This window comes from Lolium rigidum, chromosome 6, assembly GCF_022539505.1.
Source record: "Lolium rigidum isolate FL_2022 chromosome 6, APGP_CSIRO_Lrig_0.1, whole genome shotgun sequence".
Taxonomy (NCBI): domain Eukaryota; kingdom Viridiplantae; phylum Streptophyta; class Magnoliopsida; order Poales; family Poaceae; genus Lolium; species Lolium rigidum.
This window is the reverse complement of record NC_061513.1, coordinates 58,720,424-58,741,116: the sequence shown is the minus strand read 5'-3', so window position 1 is coordinate 58,741,116 and position 20,693 is coordinate 58,720,424.

The following is a 20,693-nucleotide window of genomic DNA, read 5'->3' as shown; positions in this document are numbered from 1 at the left end:
CTAGATGAGATAGTTGCACATTCCTAAAGGCTCAAATTTTAGAAATAAGATACACGGAAAAATAAACAATAACAAGAAAGAAGACAAAACAAAAAAACAAAATCACAAAGACACTATCAAAAGCCTTCCAATTTGCCCTTTGTAATCGTCAAATCTTGTTTAGTTGCACAAGAAAACAATGGTGCAATAATCTACATAAATAAGCACAAAAGGCAAAGAAATAACCTACCAATTTTTATTTGATTAACCAGAATGGTAAATACGGAATGGTACAAAGTTCTATTGCCGATTTACTAGGCGACAGTAGCGTTGTAAAACAATAATTACGAGATGGCTTGGTGGTCACGCTCTGAAGCCAGGAAGTACAGGTCGCGAGTTCGACCTTCCATTATGTAACACTGTGGAAAATGATTCTATTCCCCCGGGGGACGCGCGCGTCGCAACCTCCTGATGGAGCGTCGTCCGATGGACTTCCATCGTCGGGCTGATATTGCGCCACGTCACCCACTCGCGGACAGGGCGTTACTCCTATCCCGCATTTGCTGCATCCCACCCACCACCTGGTCGAGACGGCGTGGGGGGCTCGTGGGTTTCGTGGTGGAGAGGTTGGCGACGGCGGAGCGAATCCGCGCGCCGCCGACGGTTCCTGCCACCGGAGAAGACGACGCGCTCCTCCGCTTCCTCCGGTGAGTTGGCTACCTCTTCCTCGTCTAGGACTTCCTCCTCTGCTGCTCTTCCCCCAACCCTAGGATTTTTTCCGCTGCCTAGAACTCCGCGGTGGCGTTGCAAATCCGCGCACCGCCGATGATCTGCTTTGATGTGCGCCTCCAGTGTTGCTTCCCGCGCGATTAAAACACGCTGCCTTCATTTTCGTCCAAGTAATTGTTTCGTACCCGTTGAATCCTCACTTTTCCCCTTCATTTTCTAGGTTTTCTTCAAGGGAATCTTCGCCGGCATTCGATTCGAGTCGTTCCGAGGAATTTCTGCCTCTGCAATCATGGCTGTAAGTTCGAGCTCGTTCTCGTGTGGATTTTATACTAGGATTTGTAGGCGTTTGTCATGTTGATTTTGTACCCTGTGAGCTACCCCTGTGTATTTCTAGGGGGGTGATATACGTTTCTATTTTGCTATCCTGTGTGCTTGCTATTGCTGCATAGGTTCATAAAATTAGCTATATTCTAATTATATTGCAAATCCTTTATATTTTTGCTACATTTCTCTGTGATAATTGCTATCCAGCTTGCATGCTAATGTTCATGATTGCTACATTCTCTGTGATAATTGCTACGCTGGTGATGATTTTCTTGTATGCTTAGTGCTTCATTTGTGTCTTTTGCTTTATTTAGTTTGCTACATAGGCCATTGTGTTTATAAGTTTTGTTTACCATCTATGTACATTATGTACATGAATTGCTGCGTTATCATTTTAAATGTTTTTCTTTTGTGTTCTTCATTTTTAACAGGAAGATGGGATTGGTCATTGGGTTTCCAAGGATCGTTTTGCTGCAAAGCGTCTGCATGCTCTTGCTGCAGAGCTCGATGATCCGAAGAGACGTATTATTGAAGAGCAGAGTGCATTTAGAGCATTGTTGAATGTATCTCCATTCAACATTCCTAATGCTCTAATAGACTTTGTTGCCTCTCATACTAGCCCTGGTTTGCGGGAGTTCAAGTTCCACAAGAAGAGGATAGTTTTCACAAAAGATATGGTGAGGAAAGTTTTGGAATTCGATGCGGCGACGTGACTTGTTGTTCGGAAGAAAGGTGAGCATCCTCAGCTGCGGCAGATATACATAGAAGAAGGACAATCAAGGCCTTTCATCCCAGCATGCCGTTAAATTGCTCAAGGCTTGTGATGTTACGGATGACCTCACCATTATCAGAACATGGGATCTTCTATGTTTGGCTACGGTTATTGCCCCTGGTAGCGCAAATCTGATTAGCCTTGACTATTTGGACTGTATGTTGGACCCTCGGAGGACTCACGAGTTTGCATGGGATGAACACTTGCTTGAGTTAGCAATGCAGGAGGTTACAAAAATCAATAGCAAGACAGCAGAGGTAGTGGTACCAGGAAATGCTAGGAAAAATGAGTTTTGGATCACTGGACCGTTCGCCCTTCTAGCTGTACGTTGTTGAACTTACCCCATGCTCTGTTTTGTTTTTTGTTTTTTTGCTATTTTTCATGTTTTAATCTTCGCTACCGTAACTGAATTTGTTTATGCTTCCATCCTTTCTTTTGACAGGTTGTCTACATGGATCACCTTGATTTTCCACCAAACCAACATGTCATTAACTACTCAATTCCTAGAGTATGTTTTGTGACCAGTAGTGATTTCAAGTTTGTTGTCCAAAATGATGCTGATAGGAAGATCCTGAATAATAAGACTGTTTTTGGAAGGCGTCCGGTGAGTTACTCATAGCACCGCTTGGTTTTTTTGTAGTTTTTTCTATAAGATCCTTATTTTCTTCTCTTTTTTGTTGTGTAGTTTCTTGAACTGTCAAACACTCCTTATGGAGTTGCTGCTTTTTCCAACCGTCATCATGTTGAGGAGCCTGTTGAGCAGCCTGTTGAAGAGTCTGAAGTGAACCCGTCTGCCTCGCTCAATGAATGGCTTGTGTTTCCTACTAGTCAGGATCTTGAGGTATAGTACATGGTTTTCAGCCTTTTTCCTCTATTATTTTTCATGTAATTGTTGCATTTTTTATATTGTCTTGCTACTTTACATTTAACAATGTTGCTACTATAGTTACTGTTATGTGCTACCATGGTATCATCTGAAAACCTCCAGCTTCATTAGCATTTATGTAGCAAACCAATACTTTTTGCTAACATGTTATATATTTTTTGCTACTTTTTTTAACAATGTTGCTACTACGATTAATGGTATGTGCTACCATGTTTTCATCTCAAAATCCCCAGTTTTTATAATGAATGCAACAACTGCTCTTTTATACTGCTTCATTAGTATTTTATTAGCTGTATCACCTCCATTTTTTCTTCCTGATGTATGTGCTATGTATCTGTCGACAGGTTCCAGCTGCGTACAAGCATCTGTATGAGAAACACAGGTCTATTTATGGTCGTGATCTTGACACCACTCTCAAGAATTTTGGTGTTGGTTTGAAGCAAATGCATTCGCAGCGCATGGCAGCTTTGCTTATTGACATAGATGCAGCAAAGAAAGAAGGTGATGGTCCTAGTGTGCATTTCCCAAACGGAGGTGGAGTTGAAGATGAAAATATGGACGGTGCTGACAGACATGATGATGAAGGTACTTCCAATCATGATGATGAAGAAATCCCGGCAGCTGATTCTGAAGAAACAGACAACGACGAGTTTGTTGTCGAAGCAAGGGCTGCTGTCATGGACTCACGCACACTCGTCGTGGATATGCCGCAATCTGCTGTTCTGTTGGATTCTTCTACTGGTGGAGATGTTGCTGGTGAACAGGTTTCTGTTGACAGCCCTGTGATGTCACCTACAAACTCACCATTTGCTCGTATACCGGAGGGTATATCTGTAGAAGCTTGGAATAGAGCCCCTGACCCTCCATCAATGGATCTATTCTCTCAGGATCCAGATGAAGTTGTTGTGTCTGAAGATCAAATCACTATTCCTGCAGAAGAAATTACTCCGCTCGCCGATGTTCCTTCGTAGTGAAGCTTGACGACACATGTATGTTTCTTTTTTTGTTGTATCTGTTCTTTATTTATGTGTTGTAATTGTAGTTTTTTGATCGTCTAACTATCTGTTCTTTTTTTATTTTTTACTAGCTTCTGAGCAGCCTAAAGTTATGGAGGCTACAACACCACCCATACAATCCAGGGATGCTGAAGATCACTTGGGCGAGAACGTGTCACCGCAACATCCTACAAACACAGGTCATTTTTGCCTAAGCAAGTTTTTTTCATCTTTCATTGCTCATGTTTACTAAGTTTTGAAAGTTTTATTAGGTGCAGATGTTTCAGTTATTAAGAGAGCTAGACTTTTTGCTGCCGATGGCAAACTAAGTCTGATTGCTGGTATTCCTTTAAATGTGGGCTCAACTGTTCTTGTGGCTGAAAGAAGCCCTTCTCCTTCTGGTATTCCTTGAGCTTAACACTCCATTTGCTGCATTTTCATTTTTTTGTTGCTACATTATGTATACTGTTTTGGCTACTTTACATAATAATTGTTGCTACATTCCTTCTTTTGTTTAAATGTTTATCTTAGTACTCACTTTCTTTTCACAGCATAAAATGGTCTTGTCTGTGTTTTTCTGCTTCAGATGTTGCTGCAGATGTTGTCACCAAAGATGCTAGTACTGGTGCTAAAACTGTTGAAAAGAAAACTAGGTACAAGAGGGCTGCCAAGGGTGAACTCTCACCTCCGAAGCTGAAGAAGATTAAGGTCTCTCAAGATGTTGTGCGTAAGTACGACAAATATGTTTCACATGGACGGAAATTCAAGAGGAAGAAGAAGAATGAAGTGTCGTGAGTCCTCCGTGTCATTTTGTTTATTTTTTGCTGCATGGGTTTTGTGTTTCATCTTAACCTTTTTCCTTCATTTTTTTGAAAATAAAAGTGTTTGTTGGTTTTCCATTGCTGCAGCAAAGAGTTTCTGAAGATTGGTCGATTCTTTTGCTCGTACAAGTCCTTCGTTGGAGCTCTTCGTCCACGCCAATATTTGAGCAACGTTGTGATGGCAGTTTGGACAGAGAAGTTCAATCATGCAGCAAAAGCAAGTGCTGAGAAGAATCCCCGAAATCACAAGAGATATGCTTTCTCTCCGTACTTTGCGGTGAGTAATTTATTGCATTTTTCTCTTCCAAGCTTGTCCCATGTTATCACTTGTTTCATCATCTTTTATTGTTTTCCAAACATACAGGAAAAGCTTGCTGTACAAACCTCTACTTTTGACCCTGCCTCTGTCATGAAAGAGTTCAAAATTGCATGTAGCAAATTCAAAATTCTGAAAGATGACATGGTGAGTTTTCGCGTGTGTTCTTGTTTCTGTGAGCAATTTCAAGGTTTCTCATGCATGTATAACTTCTTCATTCTTAAATTATCTCTCTGTTTGTATGTAGCTTTACCTGCCCATTGTACAATCCGATCACTGGATTGTATGCTGCATCAACTTGCTGTGCAAGCAATTTCAAATTTTTGATTCAATGATGCCAGAGAATGGTGTGAGCACCTTAGCAAAAGCAGCAAACAACTTGGTAGCAATTTCCACCTTTTTTTCTTAATGTTTTGCTTCAACTATTTTTTTTGTCCTTACTATCCCATGCTGTTTGTTTTTTCCAAAGTTCTCCAACTTCGTCCGGACTGCAAACGAGTCCAAAGTTTCATGGGTTGACTTTGGGAAATTCAAGGAAATCACACCTGACCATCCACAGCAAGACACTTTGTAAGTTTGCTTCACTGTTTTTTGACAATTAAATGATACAGTCATAATGTTTCTCTGCTTCCTTCCTCTTTTTACTTTGTTTTTCACCATTTTTTTTGGTGAATGCAGGTATGACTGTGGATTCTACAGCATTCTTTACATGGAGTACTTCAATGGGAAAGTCATGCCAAATTTCGAGAATGATGTAGTTCCAGATTTTCGAAGGTTGCTCGCAGCAAGCCTAATCGACAACAGGGATAACCAGAGTGATGATGTCGACGTGATAATGAACGAGGATTTGCAGCAGGGATAGTTTAGCTTTTTGTTCAAAAAACATGGTGTTGCTGCCTTTTTGTAACTGTAACCATGTACTGGAACATGGAGTAGAACTAGGCTTCTGGTGATGGTTCTATATGTTGGACCTGTTAGTTGAATGATCAGTTCTTTTTATGTTTTCTCAGTACAATCTACCAGATATAAGTTTAATGTTGGCTCTGGAATATGGATGATGTTTTGAGTTTAAGTATGACAAGTATTTCTCATGTTTTATGGTCTTTTCCAGTATCATTCTCTTTTTACTTGCTACATAAGTTGATTTTGTTTGCTGTAAATACATAACCCACTTTGCTACCATGCTCATATATTTTTGCTGTCAATTTACCTGTGGTACATGCACTTCCGTCATTTTTAAGTGTTGCTTCACACAAAGAGTTTATCTCCCTGACAATGTAATAAACAAGTTTTGCTTCAAACCAAATGTTACCTAACCTTTATTTTTCAACATGCATGCTGCAAGCAATTAGGTTGAGCTTTTCCATTTTCTACTATGATGCAAACACGATGATACAATAAAATGCTTCAATGCTTGAACCATCAAGAAGTTGTCAATTCAAATGATCCCTTTTGTGTCCCCAGTATGACAAATATAGTATGTTCCCGATCGGAATTAATTTGTTGCTGCAAACTCATATCTATTATGTTGTTTTCACAAGCTAAAAGTGCTGCATCTGCATCTGTTTGTTGCTGCAATTTTTGTCCAGTATCATTTTACACTATCCAGGTTACAAAATAAATATAAGACAGCCTGGGGTAGAAAATCAACGATGTAGCATCTGTAACATTTTTATCAACATTTGTTACTTTGTATACTATAATTGTAAGCATCTGTAACATATCTCAACATTTTTCAGAATTAAATGTATAATTCCTCGCTGAAGCAATCTATAACGTCAAATCTGCTCCCGCTTGCATTGCATCTTCTCTAGCCAAAGCAATTTTCATGTACTTGCAGATCCTTTACGGATATGTGATCTTCATCACCACAGAATGGGCACTTCTTCTTCCCGTACTTCCTCTTTGGTTTTGGCTCTTTTGGTGTTTTAGGTTCACTTTGCTTCTTCCTTCTCTTCTCATTTGCCTCATCCCGCAGCCTCGACCAATGTCTTCCTCCGCTTTTCCGTTATCTTTGGGCGACCTTTTGGCTTCGTACGTGGAGGATTCTTCACCTGGTGACTTGCAGTACCATCTACTGTTGTTGTTTGTTGCTGTGGAGCTTCAGGTTTTTGCTGTCTCTGGTCCTCACTCTGTCTATGCTGATAACCTTCTCCTTCTTGCTGAACTTGACCTTTTGCTTTAAGCATTGTAGCAACAACTTTGCTTGCTTCGTCAACAATGCGGGATACAGCAACATATGTATCATCATCGAAGCATGCGTCAGATGCCAACTGGTTCATCTTTCTGCACAGTGAGTTGTACTTTAGTGTGTTACTTGTCGGGACACCAAATCTGATTGTATTTGTCCCAGGTTCAGGGGCATGTGTTGTTGCTGCTGCAGACCACCTTTCAAGCATGTATCTTCCTGGTATTTGCTGCACATTGAGGTGCACCATCACCCTAATGATATGTGGGCATATTAAACCACACATCTCAAACATGTTGCATCCACATGTGTACAATCCTTCTTCAGGGTTAACTGCAACCCGATAAGTTTTCACATCAAGGTCTTGATTTGGAACAAGATCAAAACATAAGCCTTCTGCCTCTACATGGATAGGGTAAAATCTTGTTGAACTCTGAACCATTTTTTGGAACCTGTCGAAGACTTCCCTTGTGTAAAATTTCAATGCCTCGTTCTTCAATGCTCAGTAATCGCATTTTGTTTTTGTCACAAATGTAATTAGTAAATGCTCCAGTAATAATAAAACAATGCTACATATTCATTAGGGGACAATGTATAAGTGTTGTGTAGCATGGAAGAGTCTCACCTGCCCCAAAGCTTTGCTGTCGTCGTCTCCATTGTGAAGCCCGCATTGTCTTCACGATCCAACATCAAATTCGGCACAACTCATACTCGCTGCACGAAATTCCACACGGAGTCACTAGGGCGAACCAATGTCTTGAAGTATGAGTTAAGGCCTTCCGATCTTCCAGTTGTGCTTGTGAATGGGAAAAAACTTTTCCCGAAGTAAACTGGTGCCCATGTCTTTCTCGCTCTTCCACATATTATTGAGGTGGTTGTTCTCTCGCCATGTCGAAGCTTCGCCAGCATATGCTGCCAGCAGAATTCAAACTCCTCAATAGTATCAGTTCCATATATGCATGAGTAAAATGCATCTGCAAATGGATGGCCTTCTCCCAAATTTGGACCAAGTTTTTTCCTTGCTAGGTGCAGCACATGGTAGAAGCAGCATCTGTGTACTGAATTTGGAAATACCTTGTCAATTGCAGTAGCCATAGCCTGGTCCTCGGTCCGTCATTATATGATCTCGGGTGCATCCGATTCATTGCGAGCATCCACCTTTCAAATACCCACTTAAATGTTTCGTTGTTTCATCCGGTAGCAAAGCACAACCTAGAACAATCGTATGTGTGTGGTTATTTATTCCCACAATTGGAGCAAAAGGAAGATTATACTTGTTGGTGCAAAAGGTTGTGTCGAAGAAAACACAAGTCCTTGTACTTGGGGTATAGTGCTCTGGTCCTTCCATCCACCCAGAATAATCCTCTGACAGCATTGTTTGAATCAACTTGTGTGTCATAAAAGAAATTTGGACTTTCTGCTTTCCTGCGTTCAAAGTACTCAATCACCATGCTCATATCACGTTGTGATACTTCCTCTCGCAGCATTGTCCTTATGTTAGACACATCTCTCTTCACGTAGCCTAGCGTCCTTGGGTCGCCACCATGCACACTTCCTAGACAACCCATTATCTGAGCGGTTGTAATGTTTTGATTATGTAGCGTCTGTAGGAATTGGAAATCTTCTTCTGGGACTTTCCTATGTGATCTGTAGTAGCGTCGCCTCCCTGCTAGCTTCACCATTGGGTGGGTGTGATCTTCTTTAAAAACAGTGACAGACCAATGGCCATTCCGCTTCCCAACAACCATATGTGCTTTACAGTCACATCGAAGCAAAATATTACGCTGCTTTGATTCGTTCACGTCCATCTCAGAACCAGCTTGTTTGCTTCTTGACTTTTGCTCACCAATGTTGCTCATATCGACAGAAGCTTCTTTTACTTTTGCAGCAGCTTCTTTGCTTCTCGCAGCAGCATTCTTACATTCAGCTGCTGGTTTACCAGTATGCACACACTCAAACACTCTGCTCAGTATTGTGTCCTTTGGCACTCCTCGTGCTGTGCTATACTTGGTGTTTCCAATGCGTGTGCCGAAACCAAGCTTCCACGCATAGTCATTGTATACTTGTTTTGCTACTTCAAGGTCATCGAACATCATCCCAACAAATGGAACCACAGGCTGTGAACAAATTTCTTCACCATCTTCTTCAGCAACATTGGAAGCACCTGCACTTGCTGTACTATTTGGTCCAGGAACAAATTTTGCTGCATCATTCCCATCTTGATCAGCACCATCATAACCTTCTGTTTGCGCTCGGCTTGTTGAGGTCAAAACCTTGTAGGATGCTGTCGGCAACAAACCCCTGTCGACATAACATGAATTGTTGTTATAGTCTTGTAGCTAGAAGCAACTTTTTCTGTAGCAATATGCAGTCCAAAATCCAGACTACCTCTGCAGCACTTTTTCTGACTGTTGAACTTTTTTTTGAGAAGCATAAATGACCAACTATATATGATGAAGAATATGTGCAGCACTATGTTTGTAGCAATAATTTTATATGCAGCATCATTGCTGCATGAGCACAAATATTTCTTAATACAAAGGCCAATTCCATCACGTGTAGCAATTTTCATCACCTGGCTACAGGGTTACTAGGTCTACAAGTTTTTTTGCAGCATAGAAGCAAACTGCAGCAGCAGAACTCGTGGAGATTCAGAGAGAAGAACTCACCGATGCAGCTGGTTGGTCATCTTCGGGGTTCTGGTTGAAAAACACCGGAGGGTTGTTGAATCTTCCATGGATGGGTTGCTGCAACGGCTCTCCTGCTCTGGTGTTCGCCGTATCTGCCGCAGCTCGCCGGCGAGGACCCTGGTTAGATCCAGAGCTTGAAGCAACAATTGGCGGTGGGACTAGGTGGTTCTTATGGCCTGGAGGAGGGTACAGCACGGATCGGAGCAGATGCGCCATGGATCACGCGGCGGAGGTTGCTGCAGGGCTTGTCGCCGGCGGTTGCCGCGCAACCGTCGCCAGTGCCGGAGAGCTTGGCGCCCGAGAGGAGAGGTTGGCGACGGGGAAGCTGATTTAGTTGTTTTGCTGCAATTCGCAAGTTTTTGCTGCCCGGCAGCAAAAGCGGGACAATGTCTTAATTCCGACCAGATCGTACGGTGGAGGTTGTTCCATCCAACGGCTGGCGACCCGGGGGCTGGGAAATCAGATCCCCCGGGGGACGCCCAGCAGTTTCCTAATTTTTTTCCCCGGCATTGACAAGTTGTGAACCAATCTTGAAAGGAATCGGGCGGTTGTCCAGGTCGACTGAGACATAAGAATTTCTCAGTCACCTGAGATCTAGCCAATCGGTTTTAGCGGCTAGCGTTGAAGGACGGAGCGATTTGCCGAGTTTCTTCTGCGCTAAGTGTTCTGCGGCTTCCCGGAAGTTTCGCACATCACGAGTCCGCGCTCAAATCGTCGGGCGGCATCCCGGTACGCGTGTATAAAAGCCTCCGAGACCCCGTCTCATCTTCCTCTCTTTCTGACAAATCTACGAGAGTAGCTACTACTACTGGTAGTTAACCAACATGTCTGCCAACGTTGCCCTTTGCACTTGTAACATTGAGCAACTGATCATCAAAGTGGAAGTGATCATCAAGGACGACAAGAAATCCAAGAGGAGGAAGAAGAAGCAGCAGCAGAAAAGAGCCAAGAGAAAGAGAAAGGGAGGTAGACAGAAGCCAACGTGTTTGACAGGAATTACAAGACGATTTCCTTTGTTTTCAGTCTTCATGTGCATTTGAGGGTGCGAAGTGAGCGGTTTCTTATATTCTCCGCTCCAAGTGAAGTAATTCGTGTTTATTTAAATTCGCATGTGTCTACATATAAAATACGATTTACAGATGTTCGAGTCACTTAATTTGGAAAGGAGGCGTAGCTGAAATAAACGGTTATTGTGGCGTGCTTACGCTTCTATTTCTTCTTCTTTTGGGAGTAGTACTGTAGTAGTACTACCCATATCCATACAAAGATGTTGCAAATTTTTCTAAATTCAGATATATCAGCGCACACTTTAATTTGTGTCGATCCTCTTCAGTATATTTTTGTTGTGGTGCTACTTACACGATATTGTATCTACTGTACTTTTGTAAATAAAAAAGTCGTGTATGTATACTTGCGCGCTACTAGCTGGATATCAGCCCCGCGCAGACGCGTTTCCCTTTTCTTCTCCGCTTTTCCTTCCTCTCGTTGCTACCGAGGTCCACGTCGACCGCTACAAGCGGCGACGCCATCGGAGCCGAGCTGAGCCAGTTCCTCGCCTGAGCGGCGGCGGCGAGGGTGGGGGCGTGCTCGTTGTCGGGAACGCGCCGGTTGTTGGAGGAGCGAAGGTGAGGGCGCTGGCCATGGACGGGTGCCGGCCGGGGCCAGAGGCACGCTGTTGGGCGCGGCGGCGCTGGCGAGGCTGGAGGCTGCGCCGAGGGCCAGGATCGGGGACACTAACGCCAGCGTCGCCGACTTCATTGACGTCGTCGCCGAGGTGGTGGCCGGCGCCGCTTGCTGGCGGTGATGACGTTCGTTAAGGGACGACGGACAGGCGGATCCGCTGGCGTTCGTCGAGGTGACCCTCCTGAAGGGTGGGTGGCGCGGTGGCGGCGGCGAGTAGTTGCGCGGCAGGAGGAGGCGCTTGCTTTTCCGGCGCGGGCATCCGTCGGGCGGGTCGTCCTCGTCATCAACGACCCCGGGCGTGCCTACCTCTGCGCTGATCGTCTACAGCTGGCTCCCCGCGCCGGCTTGCCCTCACTGGGACGCCATGCTCCCTGCCTCGCTCTGAATGCTCTGGCTATCACCCTTAGGCCTAGTCGCGCGCCTGGCCGGCGCACACAGGGTGTTTGACGGAGTGTCCGTGCGGTACCTCGTCGCCTTGCCTCATTGCCTGGAGCGTCATCTTTGACGGGTAATGCACATGCTCTTACTTCAGTTCTTTTCCTAGTAGTTACAAAGTATATGCCGATTATGCTTAGCCTTTCTCCGCCAAATATGTTGTGCTTCCTTAGTGATACTAGAGAATAGAAGAGGCCCAATTTCTGCATCATATCGGTTTTTCCTCTACTTTATAGTGTTTTATCCACTCTTGTGCTACTGCCCTCACTTTGTTTAGTGTTGATGTGAAGTCTTTGCCTTTCGAATTCTTGCATACTTCACACTACAGTTTTCTAGAGATACTTCTAACAGATGCTAAAATCCTGCAAGTGAAACACTCATCAGCCATATCTTGATGTTTCTCTTTTGTGAGATATTATAGGGATGGATAAACACTAGAGTTGTTTTCTCAGATTTACATTGAATGAATGATCGTTCTTGTAAACACAAACTTCTATTCATACTAGCAAATTGCCTTGCAACAGATCCGGATTAAATATGCTCATAGAGACACATATGTTGAAAGCATTGACCCCCATTTAGGAATACCATTATTTCTCTCATGTGTTTAAAAATACCATTATAAAAAACTTAGGTTTCACCTAGATTTTGATTATGTACCATTTGAAGTATCTTAGGTTGCACCCAATTATAGTGCTCTACTCTCAAAAACAAATCTAATCACTTAGTCCAATCTGGTTTCTTCGTAAATAGAAACGTATGAGTTACAATGATCCCTTAATGTCAAATTTGGTAAACTACATAGGAAGGTAATGAGCGAATCTTTTTGTTAAATCATCGTATTGACAAGGAGAATAACCCAACTATTTCACTTAGATATCGCCATGTCAAAATTTGTTCGAAAAATATATTTCATTAATCGATAACCCAAATTTCCTCTTAAATGACTTTTCGATCAGAAATAGAAACAAGAATGATGTATGTATGACTTGAGGCCACCTTAGGTAGCTGAAACTGAACTTATGCTTAAATGAAGGAACAAGTTAAAAGAAAAGGGTTGATCTATATTAAGCATGACTGACGAAAAAAACATTTGAAAACATCACCATGTCAAAACTCAGTGTAGATGATGCAGATACATCAATTACACTGAAACCTCCTTTCACACAAAAAAAATGAAGAGCATCATTTGCTCTATCAACTAATATCTTCTTATTACCTATGCGCTTCTAATCATCTCTGCAGAATTAACAATAGTACAAACTGGTATTCTTCCAAATACAAACACCAACCAAATACACTTCTTCCGAATCACTCCAAACCTATGGGGTTAAGGTCCCTGGAGGCTGGAGTTGTGCATGTTTAAACTTTAAAGAGTTTTTAAAACCTTAATCTGACATATTTTCAATATTTGAAATATAAAATCTAGATTTTCTCGCTCATCTAGTTCTAGTTCAATTAAAAATGAAGACCGAACAACAATTGTAAAGAACATTATATGACACAACCCGGTGTATCTCTGCATTAGTTTTTGAACTTGCTTTTCCTAACCTAAAGGACACAAGAAGTTTTATTGTTTGGTTTCTTCTCTCATCCCGAAGGATGAGACTCACAAAGATGCATATCAGAAGGAACCAGGCACCGCATGGAAGCTTGCTATCCATGTGCCAGAACCATGAGTTGGTTACGAGATCTTATGGGTTTCACCTCTAGCCTACCCCAACTTGTTTGGGAATAAAGGCTTTGTTGTCGTTTTTGTTGTAGGAAAAGTTGTATTTGCCTTTTTATAGTTAACTATTTTCAAGTGTTCTTGGTGAGACAGGTTTGGTGTGTCTTCTGCTTGTTGCTTCCTTCGATGGAGGCCAGCTAGCCTGCGCGAGGCTGGCATGGTTGGAAGTGTGCTGGTATTTATTTTGTGCTACTCCTGTTTTTGTCGCGTTTTATGTTCTATGGTTTAAATTTTTTAGTGTTTATACATATTGGTGTTTGTGTGGTAGCTCTAATGTTTGGTGGTGTTTCTATTGAGCCGCTAGGCGTGTGGCCTGCGGGTCGTCGTGTGTGTCATCAGCTGCTGTTCCTTTTCCCTGAATGAGGTGAATTAAACGAGCTAGAAACGAAGCCAGGCTGCATTGCTCTGTTGTGCTGAATCCCATGCTACCAGAAACGAAGACGTGTATGTGCCGACAAAAGAAAAGCCACGTCACAAAATTTAAACACCAGTACCGGAGGACGGTGCGGGAGAGCGCGCTGGGTCCATCTAGTATGATGTAAAGATTGATTTGAATAGTTGTTCTATATGCACTGACCTGTAGCGGATTTTTTAAATTGAAATAAATGTGTATGTATATGACTCATCAAATTGAAGGCTCGCGTTTTTAATGTCACAAGAAATTTCCTCAGCAATGCTGACAAACTGAAGGAAGAAAAATAATGATAACTTGTTCTTGTTTGTATTGCTATAGATAATCTACTCTTTGTAGTTTTATGCTACACTTAAGTTATACCATCCATTGCAAAGTTATGATTGATCCAGGGCTTCTGCGAGCTGTAGAAATGACTTCTGAAGATTTCAATGTTCAACTTTCAATGGTTTCTGATACAGTAGTTCAAAGATCATTGTAGATGGCACGGGATAATGCTACAACTGGAACTGTTGTAGATGAATATAGCTTTAGTACTATATGTTCTTGCCTTCCTAGTTTTCTGTTTATTCATCTCACTGAGCATTTCCTTTTTTCATGATGACAGCTGTGTAGTCTTAGGGTGGTGGTCTGCATTAACCTCTGTATGATTTGCAGTGGAAGCTTAGAAATTCTACTAAATCAGCCAATTTCACGTATACCATGGCCCACTAGCGAGCTGATGTCCATGTGTGAACGAATGGTTCCAGCTGATTCACCGCTCACACGGCTCGTGAATCACTGATTCTGTCAGCTGAATGCAGTCATGCAGCAACCTATAGTTTTTGCTGCTACGTTTATAGTCCGAACATCTCTCCAACTAGCTTTTGGAACTGATGCTACTAAGTATTTGGATTCATGTATGTTTCAGAACAGGTTGACTCTAATGTATGATCTGGGTTTTTATCATGTTCCATGTCTTTCTTTTTCCGGAGTGATCATAAAGGCCTTTTTATCGGTTTTGCTAGAAATCAGGCGCCTGATTTTTATTAAGTCTAAGTCGCATCCGTCTACCGTTGGATGACGTTGCTCCAATATTCGTGCAAACCATTAGTATCTTCTCTTGTATAGCCTTGTGACTTTGCCCAGCTTTCACGTGGCTGCAGCTTGCAATGAGCGAAGTGGGCTTTGAGGTATGTGGCCTCTTTGCTTTATTTGTATGGTTTTTTTCCTTGTGAATTTTGTTGTTCCACGTACTGTATCATAATTGTTGATCTGTTGACCTTCACAAATCACGTAGTACATGTGTTTCATACTAGACTCGATCTACTCATGAACCGTTCGGTTGGTTCATATTGGTTGTTACGGAGTTTTGAGTTACATACACTACTACAGATTGGCTTACCGCCGGCGCACCGAATTTGCTACCGCCGGCGGATTGGCAAACGCCGGCGACTACCATGCCGGTGGTAATATAATACCGCCGGCCGTTCCCAATCCGCCAGGGGTAAGCCATCCTATCGCTGGCATTTTAACAGAACCGCCGGGGGTATGTCTCGCAAGAAAACAAAAAAAAGGTAAGTTGGTCCTCCCTGACTAGGGCAGGCCACCACGTGCAGGGCACAGAGAAGGAATTTTGCACCAAACACCCTAAAAGAAAAAAGAAAATGCCATCGCGTCTCGTCACTGTTCAAACGCCCTCCTTGAGCACCTCCTCGATCTCCACGATGAGGTCGTCGGGGATCTTGGCGCCGAAGCAGATGCAGACGAGGATGCTGCAGATGGTGAGGCGGCACTTGGCCATGACGCGGATGGCGCCCGTAGAGGCGTGCTCGGCGCGGAGGCGGCGGAGGTGCGCGCCCATGGCCCACTCCCGGATCCACGAGAAGCCCTTGACCCGCGGCGCCAGAGCGGGCCGTAGGGGGCGGAGTTGATGGTGCACTTGCCGACGCTGAAGAGGAGGCGGATGGGGCTGCAGCAGCTCCGACGTGCCGTTGACGGAGGGACGCAGCGAGGAAGACCACAGCGTGGAGGATGGGGAAGAGCCGGAGGGAGGGACCGAGGCGGCGCCTTGAAAAGGGGGAGCACGGGAGGGCGACCGACGACGGGACCTGCAGGCAGACGGCGGTCACCATCAGCAGGACACACAGAGAGAGGGGGAAAGAGATGAGGGGCGTGGTTCTCTCCGCTGTTCTATCGTGAGGAAGGGGCGTGGCTGGGGCTTGTCTTGTGGTAGTAGGTGGCTGGGTCCAGGCCTCGTGGGTGGAGACGTGGAGTGTGGGGGAAATACCCCCGGCGAATTAGACTAGAAGCATATTCGTATTCGCCGGCGATAGTAAAGTTACCCCCGGCGGTTTCGGGCCCAAACCGCCGGCGGTAAAGGGAGGCTCATCCGGGTGCCCATTCGGGCGCTTATCCCCGGCGTTTCGAATACCAACTCGCCGGCGGTAAGGCCCCTATCCCCGGCGACCAGAAACAAGCCCGCCGGCGATAAGTTACCCCCGGCGACCACAAATCCTTCCCGCCGGCGGTAACAAATGCGGCTATAAGCCTTTTTCTAGTAGTGATATAGGTTTCAACTGAGGTTTTCCAAATACACGTAGGCTGCCATTGACATATTTTCAGTTACATATGGACTGCAACTGAGATTCATTAGTTGTCCAAGAGTTACAACTAAAATTACCCAGTTGCACGTGAGCTATATCTGAGATTTTCTCATTTGCACATGGGGTTGCAACTGAGGATCCCAGGAACACATGGGTTGCAACTAAACTTTCACAGTTATACATAGCCCACAATTGAGATTTTTTCAATTGCATATAGAGGCCAATTGAGATTTTTCCGGTTATACATGGGTGTAACGAATACTTTTTCTGTTGCACGTGTGTTGCACATGATTTTTCCAGTTGCACGTGCTTAGAGTTTTCCGCTTACTTGTGGGTTGCAACTGAATTTTTTCCCAATTGCATGGGGGTTGTAATTGGGATTTTTTCAGTTATGTATATGTTGCAACTAAAAATTTCCGTTACATGTGGATTGCAACTGAGATTTTTCTAGGTGCGCATGTGTTGTAACTAAGAATTTTCATTTACGTGTGGGTTGCAACTATGTGTTTTCCAGTTACAGATAAGTTGCAGCTAAGATTTTTCTTGTGTCTCTAGTGAGAAATGCGAGTACGGTGATTTGTTGCTTTTTCGATTGCGGATTCTACTGCTTTTGTATGTAGGCATATCTGTACGAACGCACCAAATTGGACGAGGAAACTAAGTACGATGGCTTATTAAGCTGCTCCAGCGGCCCTGCTGAGACTTATTAAGTGTCAGTTGATTGATCTCTAGGCGCTCCCTTTTTTATAATAACAAGTTAACGGTGACATTATATCTTGTTGGATCGGAAGCAGACTTTGCATGATCACATATTCAGGCGGATAAGTGCTGAAGGTTTTTGTGCTGAAGAACTAGAGCTGAAAACAATCATGTTCCATTCCACTGTCAACCAGTCATGGAGCTCAATACCAGCTTTACGAAAAAAGTCTGTATCAGATCGGGGGGAGGATGTCTCGCGACCACCGCCGGGGACGCGCGCTGCCGCCCGGCTGATCTACCTCCTGCGGCCTCCTCCGTTCCCGCTGCGGTCAGATCCGGAATCCTCTCCAAGCGCCCTCTCTCCTAGCCCTGCAGTCCGGCCTTCTCCGTCTGTCTTGTCGGGCTGCCGAGCTCCTTCTTCCCGGCGAGGTCTGCTGCAGCCACCGGCTCCTCTGCAGCCCGCCTTGAGCCGCATCGTCGCCCGCCGCTCTGCCTCCTCCAGCTTCTTCGTCATGTGCTCGCCCCCGCGCCCCTCTCGCTCGTCGCGGCTGCCACCTGCAGGGAGGTTCCGGAAGGAAAACGGCGGCCTGGTGGTCCCGCGCACGGCCGACTCCAGGCCTGCATCCGCCCCAGGCTCGACACTCAACGCCGCTGCTTCGAGCGCAGGTGTCGCCTCTGGCCTGACGAAGTCGTCCTCAGCATTGGTTCTAGCAGGGCCTATGTCCTATGCCCCTGCGCTCCCCGCCGCGTCCTGGTTTGGGGCCTCCGATCCAGGCAACATCGAGGAGAACGACAAAGAGCTTGCCCCCAGGACGCCGCGGTCTGCTGCTGACGACGACGAGGTGGGAAAAGAGAAGCTGACCCTTGTTGCTACGCCGTGGTCTCCATCTTGGGTGTCTGCCGCAGACAACGACGTCGAGGATGATGAAGAGGTGCTGGTCCCCCAGACGCCGCCGGCCACCAAGACCTTCAACGCTGCTGCTGTTGTCGATGTTAATGTCAATGAGGTGGAGTGTATGGCGGGCGATGGATGGCAGGAGGTGATGTCGGCGCGCGGCCCGCACCGACCGGCTTTGCCAGTCCCGCCAACTGCTCGGTGCCCTGTTCTGGCTTGGCTCAAGGGAAGATGTTGCAGGTGCCTTGTTCCTGGTCACCGCGCTGCTGTTTGCTGTGATCCCTTCCGATGCTCCCGTTGCCTTGAGAACGGTCATCGCACACGTGATTGCCATAATGCTTGGCGCCCTGTGAGCTCTTTGGCAGGCTCTGTCGCGTTTGTCGCCCCGCCAAGCGCATGCTCCTCGTCGAGCGCACGTTGAGGTCTCGTCCCCGTCCAATGTGCCTCATCGTCGGTCTTGGGCGTCAGTTGTTTATGCTCATGTTGGCTCTTTGGCCTCAGCGGATATGCAATCCGCTTTGGAGAAGCAAGCGATTCCTTGCATGGCTGGTTGCTAGCGTTTGGGGGCTTTCTGGAGCGAGCAGACGCTGCGTTGGGTATGCTCTCCCGGACGCCTGCCGATCCATTGGTTCCGCCTAATGTTGGCAAAGTGGGCGCGAGCGGAGCAGGCCTTTATGGATGCTTCTCTCCGCGCGCTAGGGTGGGCTCGAGGATCACGGCTCCGGTCATTCAAATCATGCCTGAGCTCCTGGAGTCGTGTGGTGATGTGGTGATGCCTCCTTCCGTCGACGAAGTGCAGTCAGACTCGCACGTGATCTCGGATGTGGCTTCTTCACCGAGTCAGGCACTTGGCTTTGAGAAGAGTTGTGATGTTGGCGTTGCCGTATCTCTTTCGCCTGAGTCTGACAGGCATATGGTGCCTATTGGTGTTGGGGTTGCTAAGTCTGAGCTATTAGCAACGGTGCCCGGAGTTGTCATCGCCAGAGAGGTTTGCGATTTTCTCGCCACATTGTCTGCTGCCTACCCTAGTTCCGCAGTGGTTTGATGGGTGCCCCCAATGTCATTGGTTGTCTTTGTCGGCGCAGTGTTGGTGGGTTGTGTTTGGAATGTTTGTTCATGTCACTTCATGGTCATAGGTGTTGACTAGAGTGGGTGTGGCCCTGTTGTTTCGGGTCTTTTAGGGATGGATATGCGTATGTGGGCTTAGTCGTGTTGTTATAGGTTTTCGCCCCGGTTTTCTCCTAAAAACTGGGCACTCTCTTCTTAATTAATGAACGAGGCAAAGCTTTTGTCTCTATTTAAAAAAAAGTCATGGAGCTAAGACAAGTTTGTTACAGGCATGAGAAATAAACAACACTTCAACTTTCTTAGGGTATGTACAATGGGGTGACATCAGCTTTCTCTTATGGTTGCCATGTTGACTTTTTTGCTTAGTTAGAGGAGAGATATTGAAGAAGGAGAAGACCGCATTCGCTTAGCTAACGAATGAACTAGATTATTTTCTCTATTGTACCATTTGTCTTCCCTTAGCAACCCACTTTCTTTCTAAATTAAAATGATTCTCATTTATTACTAGGCATGACAATAAGAGACAATGCGTTGTATCACTCATATTCAGGGTCGACGTGGACTGTTAAGAGAAGATGTGTATTGTCTACCATTGTACATGTCTTTATGAAGCAGTATCACAGTAAAAGGCAATCAGCATGGCTAGTGACATAGGCATCCCCAATGGGCCTGCCAAAGATGGTACCCGGGGTTTACTCAAGGCCCAAGACTCGAAGAATAAGAAGACTTGGAAGCCCATTTAGTGTTAAGGAAAGATAGTTTGTATTAGAAAAGATAGAGATTTGTAATCTTACGGGTTGGGTACGAAACCCTCTCGAACTCTGTAACTTGTGTATTACGAAACCCTCGGCTCCGCCTCCTATATAAGGGGGAGTCGAGGGACAAAGAAAGGGATCGAACCTACTGTCAACATAACCCTAGTTTTCATAATCGTCGAGTACTTTTCGCCTGAACCTTCGAGATCTACTTGCCCTCTACTTCTAACAAAACCCTAGTCAACAATCTGTAGGCATTGACAAGTTAATCCTTTGTCAATTGGCGCCGTCTGTGGGAACTAGAGGTTGCAAGGAGCTGATCTCGATGGCACGTTCAAGATCGTCGACTTCGTCGGTGGCAAGCAATGCGATGGATCGAGGTAACAAGGGAAAACTGATCTAGTCAATTTTATTCCTCACCCGCCCTCCCGTATGGATGCATGTGCCTATCTGGAGGAGCCCATCATCATGACGTTCGGAGAATTCCGATTTGGCGTCAACAAGGAAGGATCCTACCGTCTCGAAGTTCCGATCTCGTCGGAATTTTCAGCGGTCGATTCTAGCTTTTCGTCGAGTGACGAGGAGTTTTCGTCGCCAACAGGGGAGACAAAGAATACTTATAGACATACTTGATGAGGTTATAGTTCAGCTGCACCTAGACGGACATGTAAAGGTTTATCGATAGTAACAGTTTGTAGCGGTGGAAATAGCGAAATAACGGTGAAATAAAGA